The sequence below is a fragment of the Meleagris gallopavo genome, chromosome 4 (assembly GCF_000146605.3).
Source record: "Meleagris gallopavo isolate NT-WF06-2002-E0010 breed Aviagen turkey brand Nicholas breeding stock chromosome 4, Turkey_5.1, whole genome shotgun sequence".
NCBI classification, from domain to species: domain Eukaryota; kingdom Metazoa; phylum Chordata; class Aves; order Galliformes; family Phasianidae; genus Meleagris; species Meleagris gallopavo.
Genome location: NC_015014.2, coordinates 53,132,748 through 53,146,409, shown reverse-complemented (window position 1 = coordinate 53,146,409; position 13,662 = coordinate 53,132,748). Strand labels below are relative to the sequence as shown.

At 40.8% G+C, this 13,662-nt stretch overlaps 1 long non-coding RNA gene across 1 annotated transcript; it reads left to right on the top strand.

Moving 5' to 3' along the window:
- The first annotated feature begins 6,534 nt into the window (after positions 1 to 6,534).
- LOC116216586 lies at positions 6,535 to 8,744 on the top strand. Its single transcript, XR_004159682.1, has 3 exons — positions 6,535 to 7,225; positions 7,307 to 7,453; positions 7,731 to 8,744. It is a non-coding gene; the product is annotated as an uncharacterized LOC116216586 (long non-coding RNA).
- The last annotated feature ends 4,918 nt before the right edge of the window (positions 8,745 to 13,662 follow it).

The following is a 13,662-nucleotide window of genomic DNA, read 5'->3' as shown; positions in this document are numbered from 1 at the left end:
AAAAAAAAAAACAGACTGCATAATGCCTGCTTCGTTTTTAAAAAATGTTAGGCCAGGAAGATGAAGTGGTGAGTAAGGAAGAGGCGTGTTCTGTGTTTTGTTTGTTTTTTTTAATGCTTTTATTGTTGTACCTAGAAATAAATTTATTCTTAATTGGTTTACTTTGTAAAGCATTTTTCAACATCGAGTAATCCCTTGAGAAAGGGAACACAGCATACGTACGGTCTTATTTTAAGGCCATTAACGAAACCAGTATCAAAGCCCACCAGTTCATAAGCTATGGCCACTGTCAGTTCAGTTCTTGCCTTACAATACCGTGCAGTTCTGTTGTGCGGGTGAACCCTTTCTGTGCTTCGTTGCACAGGGGGTTAGTATTTCTCTAGTTCCCCTGGTAGTCACTGAAACGATGCGGGATCGCAGTAGTTCAGATAGGTATGAATGGGAATGTCTGGGTGTGGGGGAACAAACTGCAAGGGACGGGCTGTGAGAACGGTACGTGCTGAAGGCGCCGAGATTAGCGGGTCTTCAAAGTCCTGCAATACACGTCTATGCGGGTCGTCAGGAAACAAAGAACCTGAGAGTGAGCGGATGGTTCTGAGAGGCAGGGCGGGACGGTGATTAGGGATACAAAGAGGTCTGTCCGAGTCAGCACACGATTGCCAATCTAAGAAGAGTCCGAAGTCAAAACAAGTCGGTAGCTGCTGCTCCTCTTCCTGAGCGTTGTCACAAGCGGTCCTGGACCGAGCTGGGTTCTGTAATTTTGGCGCTTGGATGCTGCTCCTTGAACACATGAGTCCAGGTACTTGTGAGTTTGAGAGCATGAGTGCAGATGAATGAAATCAGTTTGGCTTTAAAATTAAATCCTCTTCCCTTTTGATATTGGATGGCTTTAGGGCTTGTGGTGTTGCTGCTACAGTGTCGACTGCTTGAGAAGTACAGGCAGAGAGGCTGCTTGTAGCCAGGCGGCTCTCAACATGGACCCGCTCTGAGGAGAGCATGAACTAGGAGTGAAGAGCAAGAGCTGGGTGCAAGGCTTTCTTAGCAGTGTATCTTTTGACATCGTTTTGGAAAACTAAATCAGCATACCAGCCCAGAGTTCAGGAGTGTTTAGATTTTTCGGTGGTATCTATTCATCATCTTGATGTTTGAATGTAACTTAGAAGCAGATTGCTCTGGGCCCAGTGCCACCTTTCCTTTCTCCCTGTAAAAAGGTCACTGCAGGTTCCTGGTCACAAATGAAAGCAAACTTTATCCTTAAAATCTGTAGGGTGACAGTGAATGACTTAGTTTTACTAGGTTTGGCCTACTTCTTGGCCTAGTGTCCCACCGAAGTTTGGTACACAGATTTGGAGGTGGTGTGGTCATGTGGAGTTAGTGATAGCATGGCTTAACAGCCAGACAACAGTAAGAAAACAGACAAAACCCCCAACAAAAACAAAAGACCTGTGTGCTCCGCTCAAAATGGAACAGATACTGATGGTCTTAAGGCAAGGCCTTCAAATAACAACTGATGAAGGCTTCTGCTTTCTCACCTGCTGGTTTCACCTGCTCATGTCCTTAGCTGCAGCTCGTTGCTCACTAGACAAGTTGCAGGGCTGCTCTCTGGTTTCTAACTATAACAGCCGCTAATCTGAAATTAGAAGTGATTGTATCTCTGGGTTCTCACTTATAGTTCATTCACATTCAGATGATTTTTTTATCTTCGAAAAACTGATTATTATTACAATCTGCAGTGTACTAGGAGTGCTGTGCTCCCAAATAAGAAGCAGTTTGTACCTGGGAGACCGACGCTTTAGTATGAATATGTAAAGAAGGCTCCCATTGTGTTCTCACTCGAGTAGGTAAATTCACTGCAGAAATTGATGGTGTTTTTGTCAGTGGATGCAGATACTGCTTGTGAGATTGCTGTATGATGTGTATGTTTGCATGCTGCGAGTAATTGCAGGTGACCAGTGTACATCATAGCATTTCTAGGCAGTTTTCTTGCTCTGGTTCACAGTAACTCCGTTCAGCCTCATTTGTTCACAAAATACACCTTTATATTGACAGATAAGTGGAAGCCATGTTTTCGGGGTGATAGTATATCAAAGTTGAAACCAAAGCGAGAGAGCTAATCGGAATGTGCTATGGACATATTTCAATGAGAAGTCGAGAGAATAATTCTTTGTTTTTCTACCCCTTCCTTTCTGACTTTTTTCTCCTTTTCTCTGCCTTTGATCCTCTATCTGATCTTCAAAATATCCAAGACTTACTCTTATCTGGTTGCAGAGGCCTATCCCTCGAGTTCTTAGCACATTTTTACCCACCCAATATGTAAGGCCTGCATTTACTGTTTACCTTGTAACTGCATTCCTTTTGTATACCGCCTTTTCAGTTTCTAATTACAAACGAGCCTTTGGGGGAATCTCTAAAAGTCTGAAGTCAGTATGGATTTGCTACAAACTGCGGCCCAGCCCTTTGCTTGAAGGAACAGCCTTCTGCCTTTTTACATTTGGTGGCTGTTAAAAGGAAGAACAGGGAACGGTCTGTGTCCCTCTGCAAACTCTACAGCCGGGCCAAGGCCAAGATTTGCTATACGTGTGTATCTTAACAATGTTTGTTTAAAACAGCAATGCATCTGCTGCAATACTGATCCTAGACATTCAGAATTGATTTGTTACTGTCGCATATTGGGACCTGATGCATTCGGTTGCTTTTGCAAGTGAAAAATATCCTGGTATCTGGAGAACAAGATGGTCTTGCCAATGAGCTGTGAATCACTCCTGGTTCACTCGATGCATCGCTTATGTTACTGGGAGGATGTTCCTCTGCATGCGCAATGAGGGCCTGGCTGCTGGTCTTATTCAGAAACCTACGAATGAAAACTTGCAATTTCCTGATGCAGAGAAATCATAATTGACTCGGGATTTACATTCAAGGACTATTGCCACTGTTCCATAAATATGAGGCTAATTATGCTGTCTTGGTTTTATCTCTTCTGTCTATTAATTTTTTAAATAATTTAAAAAATATTTAATTGGCAGAAGCTTTGAAATGACCAATTGGTCAGATTACACATGTGATATACATCTTACAAAGATGCAGTTTCTGTTTTGGAGAAGTTAGGGAAGACAGGGAAAGAAGACTTTTATATATATATAAAGAAGTCTTAAATGAAGGGATCTAATATCTCACTCCAGAAGATGGCACTTCAGAGAGAGTTGCTTTGAGCTGTGATAGCTTAAGAGTAAGGGATTTTAAACAGACTGCAGTTGGAGAGAGAGATTTTCTGTCCCTGCAGTGGGACAGCTGAGCTCTGCCGTGCTGCTCTCACTCCCCCTCCTCAGAAGGACAAGAGGAGAAAATATGATGAAATTCATGTTTCGCTCACAGGATATGTTATAGTCATAAGCTCTGGTTCATGGGTAGGACATGGTAGCTACAGCTCAACAGCTGTCCTCTGGCCTACGGCTTCAAAGCTGTGATAGCAGCAGGCTGAATTCACAGGGAAACTTTAGACTATTCCTGAATGTAGTACTGGGATCACAGGAGAAGCTGCAGGTTACTGTTAGCGAATTAACCACCCCACTGCACACTTCTGCAAATGCTTTTAACGGAAGCCTGTCTTCACTGTTCTTAATTCTCGGACTGGGAACCTGAACATCACTGGAGAACTCAAAGCAAGTCTCCTTCCACAACACAGGCTTCTTTCTCTTCACCCTTTGTGCCTTGGGGATATAGCCCAAGTTGGTATTCAGGTGATGATATTTTAAAGCAAGGCATTGAGATGGGATCAGAAAGAGAACTTTAAATCTGGCATCTTTTTTGACTCTTTCACAGCGCTTCAAGGAGACCATGCCATTCAGACCGTATCAGCATGACCTGCAAAATCAGCGTTTGGTGTTCTGCAAGCTCCAAACTCACATTCTCATTGGAGTGCTTCCAGCTATGATGATATGACATCCAAAGGCAAGATAAATTCTGATTTTGAACTGAAGATACTTAAAGTACAAAATGATAGCAAACTCATATAGCTGTTCTACTAATATTGTTTTTTTTTTTTTTTTTTCTTGTTTTGTTTCCCTGAAATCACTTTTGAAGTCATTATAGCCATTTGTGATCAAGTTCTAAGAATACATGTGTGTTCTAACAGATAATTTTGTGACTTTGTTTTCAAATGTAATTTACAGCAAACTGCTGTAACTATCTTGGATCTCAGAAATTAAGTATGAGTGAGTGAAGGCAGGAGTCCAACAAGAGATTTTAGGTGCTACATTGAATACCATTGGTGTTTTAAGGAGCTAGTAGTTTATCTTGATTTCTCAATGAAGGTTGGACATATGATTGCTTTGGTGACTATATTATATCTCCAAGCTTTTCATTATTGTTCCCTTGTTCATTAGCATCATTTCTGGAATGGATTTTGTGTCTGATCAGTTTTGATTATTTGATCAGTTGTGAAGTCAGCGCTGCTTATATCACTTTCTGTGCAGTGTAAGCCGGTCCAGATGACTTTGCTCCCAAAAGCTTTGCTGCTTTTGCCTGTGCTTGAACAGTGGTAGTAAACAGGCATGTTCATGACAATGATGACGACGTCTTTTCTCAATTTACGTTCACAAGAAGCCAGATTTGACAGTAAAATACCAGTCACTACAGTATCAGCATTTGGAAGCAATGCCAGTGGAGATTGTTTCCTAAAACTCCTCCTCCCAGGACAGGGATTTGTCTTAAATTTGGTGTCCTTTTTGAATGTATTTTGCATTAGTACTGTTGTGTGTCAGCGCTTCAGCGGCATCTGAAAACATCATCGCTTTATGACACCTTGAGGTTAGAAAGTATTATTGTTATCTGCTTTGCAGGATGAGAAACAACAATTTTCTCATAGAAATATGACTTCACTTATCTTATATTGTTCCAACTGCTGCTTTGATATAACAGGCTAACATAGTGCAGGTCTGCTCCTCCAGCCAGCTATTGGTAGGTGGTTTGCCTGAGGTGAGCAGCTGGTGGAGAAACAGCACTACTGGAAATCTGGTACTGGTTTCTGCAGGGCACTGGGTTGCTATTTTCTGGCCCCATTTTTGCAGACTTTCCACTTTTTCTAGCATAACTTTATTTAACTCCAGTGCAGACTTTATCACTTACAATAATATTTGTTAATACCATACATAATCACTGTTAACATTCAGATCATGGCCTGTAATTTTGTTGCTTGTTTTACAAAAGAAAGACCTTAGACCTTATGTTCTTCGGAAATCTCAGTACTCCTCCTAAATATCTAGAAGCCCTTTGAAAACCTGGGGCAAATTCAAGGTGCTGTTTTCCCGTAGTTGAATGTCTGTTTTGAGAGGTGAAGGAATGTATGAATTATAGGTAGCCAGAAAAATTTCAGGCACTGGCTTTGAAAAAATGTTCACAATGTGGCAGATGACCGTGTACGCTGCGTAGATGACATTTGTTTTTCACCTTTGTTCACTATTTTTGTAGAAATTGCAGAAAATTTCATACTACAAAGTTAATAGTATTTTTGTAAAGTAGTAGTTCTGAGTTTTGATTACAGGTAAAATTGACTTTGCCCACATCTTCTCTACAATTTTAACCTGTGCAGTAGTAAGGACACTCTTATTATAAGCATATCCTTATTTTAATGCTTAATTTTCAACTTCAATTTTAAAAATTGAAATTTCATAGTAATTGATTTTGAAAGAACTGGTTAATATTGAGGGAAATTACATTTGTGCTTTTAAGGGAATTATTATTCAGTCAGAATTGTGGATTAAGTATAATCATGGGTGTCCAGCCTTTTGACTTGCCTGGGCTGTGCTGAGTGAAGAGGAACTGGGGCCACATTTCCAAAGTCTGCTCTGAAAATAATGCCTTCTAGTTATTTCCTTGGAAGCCACAACCAATACAAGGAGAAAATTAACATCAGAGATAGTTAGAGGAAATTCTCAGCTACCAAACAATCTTTTTCAACAGAGTTGCCACCATTAGCTATGCATTTTCACCTGTGATGAATAGGAGCCTGCATGCTGCACTCATAGCAGTCTGCACCAGCAGAAGTGACCCACTGTCACCACTGCTGAAAGGCACCACCACCACCACCTCATTGTGCTCACATCCACTGTTTGGTCTCCATAAGTGTTCAGCAAGCATCAATGAATGTCGGTGGGTGCCAGTTTTTCTGCATGGAGGAATTGGATGACACGCCTTTGCTTCATCTGCTCTTCCATTTCAGATGCCATTTGGTCAGACTGCCCCTCTGCTACCATCTGTCACATAGCAACAAAATCTGATGGGATGTTGTTGGGAAGGTTCAATCTCAGCTGCCATACCAGCACTCTGATACTGTGGACTGATATCATAAAAGAGGCATTACTTTTGAAGCAGACCTCACAAAATATATACTTCACGTATATAAGTAACAAAACTTATTTTATTTTTTAATGTTTCTTAATTTTTTAACACATTAAAAAAGGGCAACAAAATATAAAACTAATGGAGTATGTGACCCCTTTTTTTGGCGTAACTAATGCATCAGGCTGGTTTGATGCAGTTCTTAGTGAGTCCTCAAGGGATTTGTCAGATTTTTCACAAAATTTTATGCTTCCTGTACTCTATTCTTGGAAATGGTTGTTCATGTTGCTCACAAATGTACATGCTGCCAGAAAGTGGCACGTGAATGAGGCATGACTGTGAAGGGAGGTCATGTAAGAGCCTGGCAAAGAGATGTGATCACATTCTGGATTGCAGTTCTATACATTCCATTTGAAAGCTCACAAATAACATATTTACGTCAACTGAAAATGGAGTACCAAAAAAACAAGAGTTGATTTTTTTTTCTTCTTGAAACTTGTTCTCAAATACCTTTATCAAAACGGAAGGCACGGCTGCGTATTTCCCCTGATCACAAGGCTGCGTTTAGCCAATGTATCCAAAGGCATGACCTCATTTGCCCCCACTTGAGTTAGCTCTGCTCTGTGCCCTCCCTGTGTCCTGGTTCCAGCCCAGAAGGGGTTCATAGTGCCTCACTGTTCTGTTGTTGCTGAGGGGCTGGGCTGGGCTGCAGGTGGGGCAGAGCCACCTCCATGGTGGCACGGGGCAGGGCACGGGCTGCACATGGGCTGTATGTTGGAAGAGCCTGATTATAATTATATCCAGTACGTTTGTTTTTTTTTTCTCCAGTTTATGGCAGTGTTTTAAATCAAACTGGGAATAGCGCCAGTTAGACTGAGGAGGAAGAAAAGTAAGGGTGGTTTTTATTTGCTTTTTTATTTCATTCTAGTAGGTTTTCCAGGTATTATTTTAAAACCTTTTTTTTTTCCAGAGTTGATAAATTTTTTTCTAAAAATAGTTTTATCAGAGCAGAAAGTAAATGTGGAAATACTCAGAAGAATAGATAAGTGATAACACTCATAAGACATGCAAGGGAGTGCAAAGTCTTTCTTCCCATGTGGACATTATCTAAATTATGGTGAGTTTGTGTTCAAATGTTGCAATTGTGCCAGTCTTTTTCATTTCTCTTTACAGTCCGTGAGTATGGAGTTGCTTTTAGACATTTACTGAAGTAAATGTGTGAGGGAGGAAGAGTTTCTGTAACAAACTGCTTGAAGTTGCTTCACTGTTTGGATGGAGTCTGCTCAAAATTATCTCAGTAATGTAAACATTTGGGCAAACACTCATAGTTTCAAATAACTCAAAATTATTTGGCTAACAAAATAAAATTTTTTTCCTGATTGATTCTTTCCCAGAAGCTTGGGACAAATGGTGCAACAGATCCCTGAAGTGTCATTTCTGAGTTGTATGATCTTTGCTGTGACGCTGTGTTATAGAAGCCTTCTGGAAAATGAAATTAATAAATTAAGCCCTTTTTGTTTGTATTTCCACATTTTGGATAACACACTGTTTAATTTCAGGGAGACCGGTAAATACCTGTTCCTCTTTCCTACGTACTGTAATCTCTAGCAGTAGAGTGTTTTTCAGCAGTTTTCTGGGAGTTCTTGATGAAGGGCCAGAATTTCATAGATACTGGCTGAGAGGTTGCATCTACTAGCAGGGGTGGGATATCAGAAGTTCCAGGGTTGGGAGTGGACAAAAACTCCAAACAGGACAGTCATCTGGGCAGAGCATGGAGAGTGGGAGGTGAGTGTGGGAGGAAATGAGAGAGACATAGGTGGAGATGTGATGACACGAGACCTTGTGTCTTGAAAATGGGAGCCAAGAATGCATTCTAGAGTGTCTCCAATTTGACTGATGTAGAAGGACGTTCTGCTTCAGAGCAACTTGGTTCAAGTATGGAGTGTGGAGAGTCACTATTTTCTGGTTTATTCTCACATATGAAAATGACCATAAATACAAAGTTATTTTCTTTAACATGCTCCCATTGGGTAGGAGGTCCAAAACATTTCCATTCTTATCAAGCTTGAATTTTGTCAGCAGTTTGGCCTTTTATCTAATGGAATGTGTCAGCCAGTGCTTGCTAAGGTGTACCATTTGCTGTATAGGAGTGGTAGGTGTATTAAAGGAGTATAAAGTTGCCCTACACCTAAAAATAAAAGATTCTGGCAGAAAGCAAATGGAAATTTGCGTCATGTGTTTTAATTTGAAAGAAATTGTCTGCAAATCAGATCTGGACATAAGAAAGCATTTGTCTTAAAACTAACTGTGCTTCTGTTTGAAGGAGTATATCTGTAAACTGTGTCTGGACATAACAAAAGATTTATTTTCAAAGTGTCATAGACAAAACCTGAGAATAACAGTGCAATGCCAGAAACTTTGTGCTTTTACTTATTTATCTTAATCTAAATGAAGTTTCTTACATATGCAGAAATATGTGAATTAAAAAGGAGTATGCTTTTTTGGTGTCTCCCAGTACCTCCACAGTAAGTTTCTGCATGTTGAAAGGGCTATTTGTCAATAGCTTAGTACTGGATAACTCAAAAGGTTCATGGGATAGGTGGAGCTGTGCTTTGAAATGACCTGTGCCACATCTCTTAGTTAAACTGAAGAAATGGGTTGCCCTTGTTGTAGTGTGTAGTGACTTAGCGTTTTCTTGCTTTGTGCCAGCCTGTCAAATGCCTGAATCCCCTTAAAAATCTGCACCAGCATGTATTTAGCAGGGGGGTTGGACAGACTTAATAAGCTCTAGAGAAGGTCCTTTCAAACCCATACAAGTCTGTATGATTCTGTGTATATACGGATCCTCGGACAAGATACTGGATAGTAACTGAAGTATTTATACAAAGGATTTGTACAGACAAGCTACTGGCCAGTGGTTGCCTAAGAATATGCTCTCATTTGGTAGTACAAGCAAGGTAGCTGCCCTGAAGTGAGAGTGGAGTCACAGTAAGGACATGCTTAAGAGCAGTTTTTCTGGAATGCCTAGTGTGCCATAAATCCACACCCTACCTCAGTTTACAGCAGCTCTTTTAGATATACGTGGTCATATCTTTATATGAAGTGAAATTGGTAAAATAACAACTTGGAAGTGCTTTAGTACCATTCTAATGAGCGTGAGGAGAATATAGACAAAAGTAATCTCCAAGGTTTGTTGGATGAAGTAAATCTACGTTGGTCCCAGTTATTCCAGGGCTCGACAGGACATTGCATGCGACTGTGAGAACTTCAGTACACCAGGCAGGCATCTGTAAATCAGGATTTAGTCAGAAATTTTCTTCAGAGTTGGGACTGTTGTATGTGAGTGCATGATCCTACTGCTAAGAGCACATCTGGAATATCTGTGGATCTGATGCAAGTTCTCAACAGATCTTTCACATTGGTGAAAATTTTGCTGAAAGGCATCATCAGTATGAAAATATCTGGCCTTCAGCCAGTGTGTACAAACTGGTAGAACTCACTGAGAGCAGCCCTGCAGAGAAGGACTTGGGGGTTCTGGTGAACAAAAAGCTGGATGCGAGTCAGCAGCATGCACTTGCAGCCTGGAAGGCCAGCGTGGGCTGCATCAACAAAAGGGTAACGACAGGGAAAGGGAGGGGATTGTCCCCCTCTGATTTGTCCTTGTGAGATCTCATCTTGTGAGTACTGCATCCATGCATCAGACCCCCAGCATGGGAAGGGTGTGGAGCTGTTAGAGCAGGTCCAGAGGAAGGGCACAAAGATGACCAGAGGGCTGGAGCAGCTCTCCCATGAAGAAAGGCTGAGGGAGTTGGGCTTGTTCAGCCTGGAGAAGAGAAGGCTCTGGGAGGACCTCATTGCAGCCTTCCGATACTTGAAGAGAGTTAAGAGAGAGCACAACTTTGTACATGATCTGATACTGGTGGGACAAGAGGAGATGGCTTTAAACTAAAATAGGGGAGATTTGGGTTAGCTGTTAGGCCGGAATATTTAAATCAGAGGGTGGTGAGGCACTGGCTGCCCAGAGAAACCAGCGGTGCCCCAACACTGGAGGTGCTCAAAGCCAGTTGGATGGACTCTGGGCAACCTAATCCGGTGGGTGGCAACCCTGTCCGTGGAAGGGGGTTTGGAACTAGATGATCTTTGTGGTCCCTTCCAATCTAATCCATTTTATGATTCATTCCTTTTTGTGTCATGCACGTGATAGACTTTCTGTAAGTGTGCAGCTCATGCACTGAGTGCCTGGGAGGTCTGAGTTGTCTTGACTGCGATTGGCGCGCACACACCGCGGGGCTGGACTGGGTGTGCCAAGTGGTCATTTATCAAGCATTTTTAGGTACTTGAAAGCACAGTCGGAGCAGCTGGATGTTACCTAACATCCAGAAAACACTGAGAAAGAGCCAAATGAATTTTTGGCTCTTTAAAGAAGAGGATCAATGTGGGAAGAAAAAGGGGACCTACAAGACACTATTGCACAGTCTCTTTAGCAGGACAGAGTGCAATAGTTTCAAACTCCAAGAGGGGAGATTTAGATTGGATATAAGGAATTTTTGTTATTTTTATTTTTGTAATGATGAAGGTAATGTAGCACTGGAACAGGTTGCCCAGAGAGGCGGTGATGCCCTATCCCTGAAGATATTCAAGGTCAGGCTGGATAGGGCTCTGAGCAACTTGATGTAGCTGCAGGTGTCCCTGTTAAGTGCAGAGGAGGTGGAGTAGATGACCTTTAAAGCGCCTTCTAACACAAAATGATTCTATGATTTTAAATCCCCAGAAACTTGGTGATACCATTTCTTTTACTGGTGGCTAATTTATGTGTTTTATTACATAAAGCACTATCATTTTCTAGTTTTGGATGTTTGTTATATTTGCTACTTGTTCTAGGCCGGGCTTTAACTTTGTACCTTGGAAGAAATCTTGGAAGAGTTTTGATATTGTCTTTATGTCATTTCTGTTACTATGGAAATCCATATTTGTGATTCGGGATTTCCATTTGAACCTGTGCTTTTCCATTTCTTACTCTTCGTGTCGTGATGCTGAACAAATATCATTATGCCACCTTTATTAGTCCTTACTGACTGATAATGGCTTGAGAAAAAGGGAATTATGATACAGAGTTTGAGTCAGAAACCTCCCTTGGTTAACTGGGCTAACTGGGAGCTGGGGAATATGGCTGGAATGAATAGACTCTGTCCATTGCTTTTATTACATAGTTTGACTGTCCAGATTTACTTTTCTTTTTTCTGTGCTTGTTTATGTTACCCTCACCCAGCCTGCCTTCACTATATATTTTTACTGCTGTAAGTTTGAGATCTCTTTGTAGTAACTGCTAAAGTCAGTTTGTAAGAGTATTTCATCTAGTTAAATTGTTTGCAATAGTAAGAATTGAAAGCAGATGCAGAAAATAAGAACATAAAAAACCAAATCCACCTAATCTAAATTAAATGAGTGAAAAATATTGACAGGTTTCATTGTTCTCTAGCTGCAAAGGCTACTATTGAATTTTTGTTTGTTTTCATCTTAGTAAACACTTATCTCTGGGAGCCATTGTCATCCGAAATCCAGGAAGAAAACTCTCTAACTCCAGTGTGGTGTTAGAAACCAATCTATATCAGTCTCCAGTAATGTTTTTGTTATATCACATGGACACTTCAAATGCCAACTACAAGGCATTTGTTACACTTTCTCTGTTGAACTAATGGTTTCGTCTGGGAGCCTTCTGACATGAAGATGTGCAGGTGAGCCGGTGTCAGTAATCTGGTCCCATGTGCTGACCATTGGGAATTCATCCTGGAAGTGCTTTGGGGAAATGCTTGTCACTGCACTGATTGGTTGGAAACAAACAAACAAACAAACAAAAACCAACAAATATTATTTCTCTCTAAAACTTATTTCAATTTTGAAAAAAACGATCATTATCCAAGCTTCTTATTCTGTGCTCTTTCACTTGAGCCACTGAAACTGGAAATGGGGTTTAAGCTCACAAAATCAAGAAGGGAGAACACTACCTATGGGTAATGGGGTTTCATCTGTGGGTTCAGATGAAATGACAGAGCTGCTGCAAATGTTTAATTAGAATCACATTCCTTAAATTTATGTCTCATCTGGTTGTTGGGTTGTTGCCTCAAGATATTTTTTTAGAATATGCTTCAAGGTACTTGAAAAGTAGTGTACCGTGTGTTGGTGCAGATAAACTTCAGCTGGTGGGCTGTTTGAGTTCCCAGGTGAGAGCAGACTTCTTTCTTTTTTTTCACTTGCAGAAGTCTTTATCTTCTGAAGCATAGTGTGAGGTCTGCTCTTTTTATCCTGAATAACTGCAGTGTCTCTGTAGCCTGCGTGAGCAGAGCTGTCTTGGAAATGAGTACTAGTCAGGTGCAAACAAGCAGAGACAAGATAGCCTTTCTGCTGCAGAAATCCCACCAAATTGCAGCTCTGTCTCTTCATCTGATTCACCCTTCATCTAAACACCCTTCATCCACATAACCTTTACTGCTTTCTCACAGAGCACTTGTTTCCTGCTTCAAGAGGAAAGACTGGAAAGTAGTGGACTCAGTCTGCCCTCCTTTCCTGCCGTGATTAATGACTAACTAGGTTATGATGGCTTTAGCTGTTGCAAATAACTTAAATCTGTCTTAATTATATTGCAAGCATTTTAGATTACTGTATTTATACATTTGATCATCTTCTATGTAAATATATATTTTAAATTGGTTGATTAAAGAAGCTTTTCATTCTTTCCTGATAGAAACAATAGGGAACCCGGACCTCCTTGCAAGGCTTGTTTTGAAAATTCTAATAATTATAGAATGAATGAGTGATTTGTATTGCTTATTTGTGATGCCTCACCTGGATCTGCCCTTGCCTGTGAAGCTTCCCTTGGACCTAAATTAATTAACTCTTACTAAAGGAAGGCCTTTGATTTAAGAGCAGGGAAACGTGTTTGTGCAGAGGCTACACCCATAAGGATAAAGATAAAGGCTTCTTTATCTGGGAGCATCCTTGACTGATAACACTATGACATAATTAGGCACGTCAAACAAGTTATAAGTTGATTCATTGTCTTTATGTGGTCCCAGAGGAAGAGGTGAAGGATGACTGTTCTCCAGAGGAGGTTGCAGAGAGCAGTATGCATAGTGTTTCTTAAGTGGTTGGTATCCTCAACTCCTTAGTCTTCCTTAAGAATATAATGCTAATATTTAACTTCTGGAACTCTGAAACATCCTTGAAGTGCAGAGGTGGAGAAAGCAAATGTTGCTGAAATAAAAGGAGAGTGAGCATAAGCACAGCGTGTATGAAAGTAATGTAGTTGTATTGGATAAGGAGACCAAT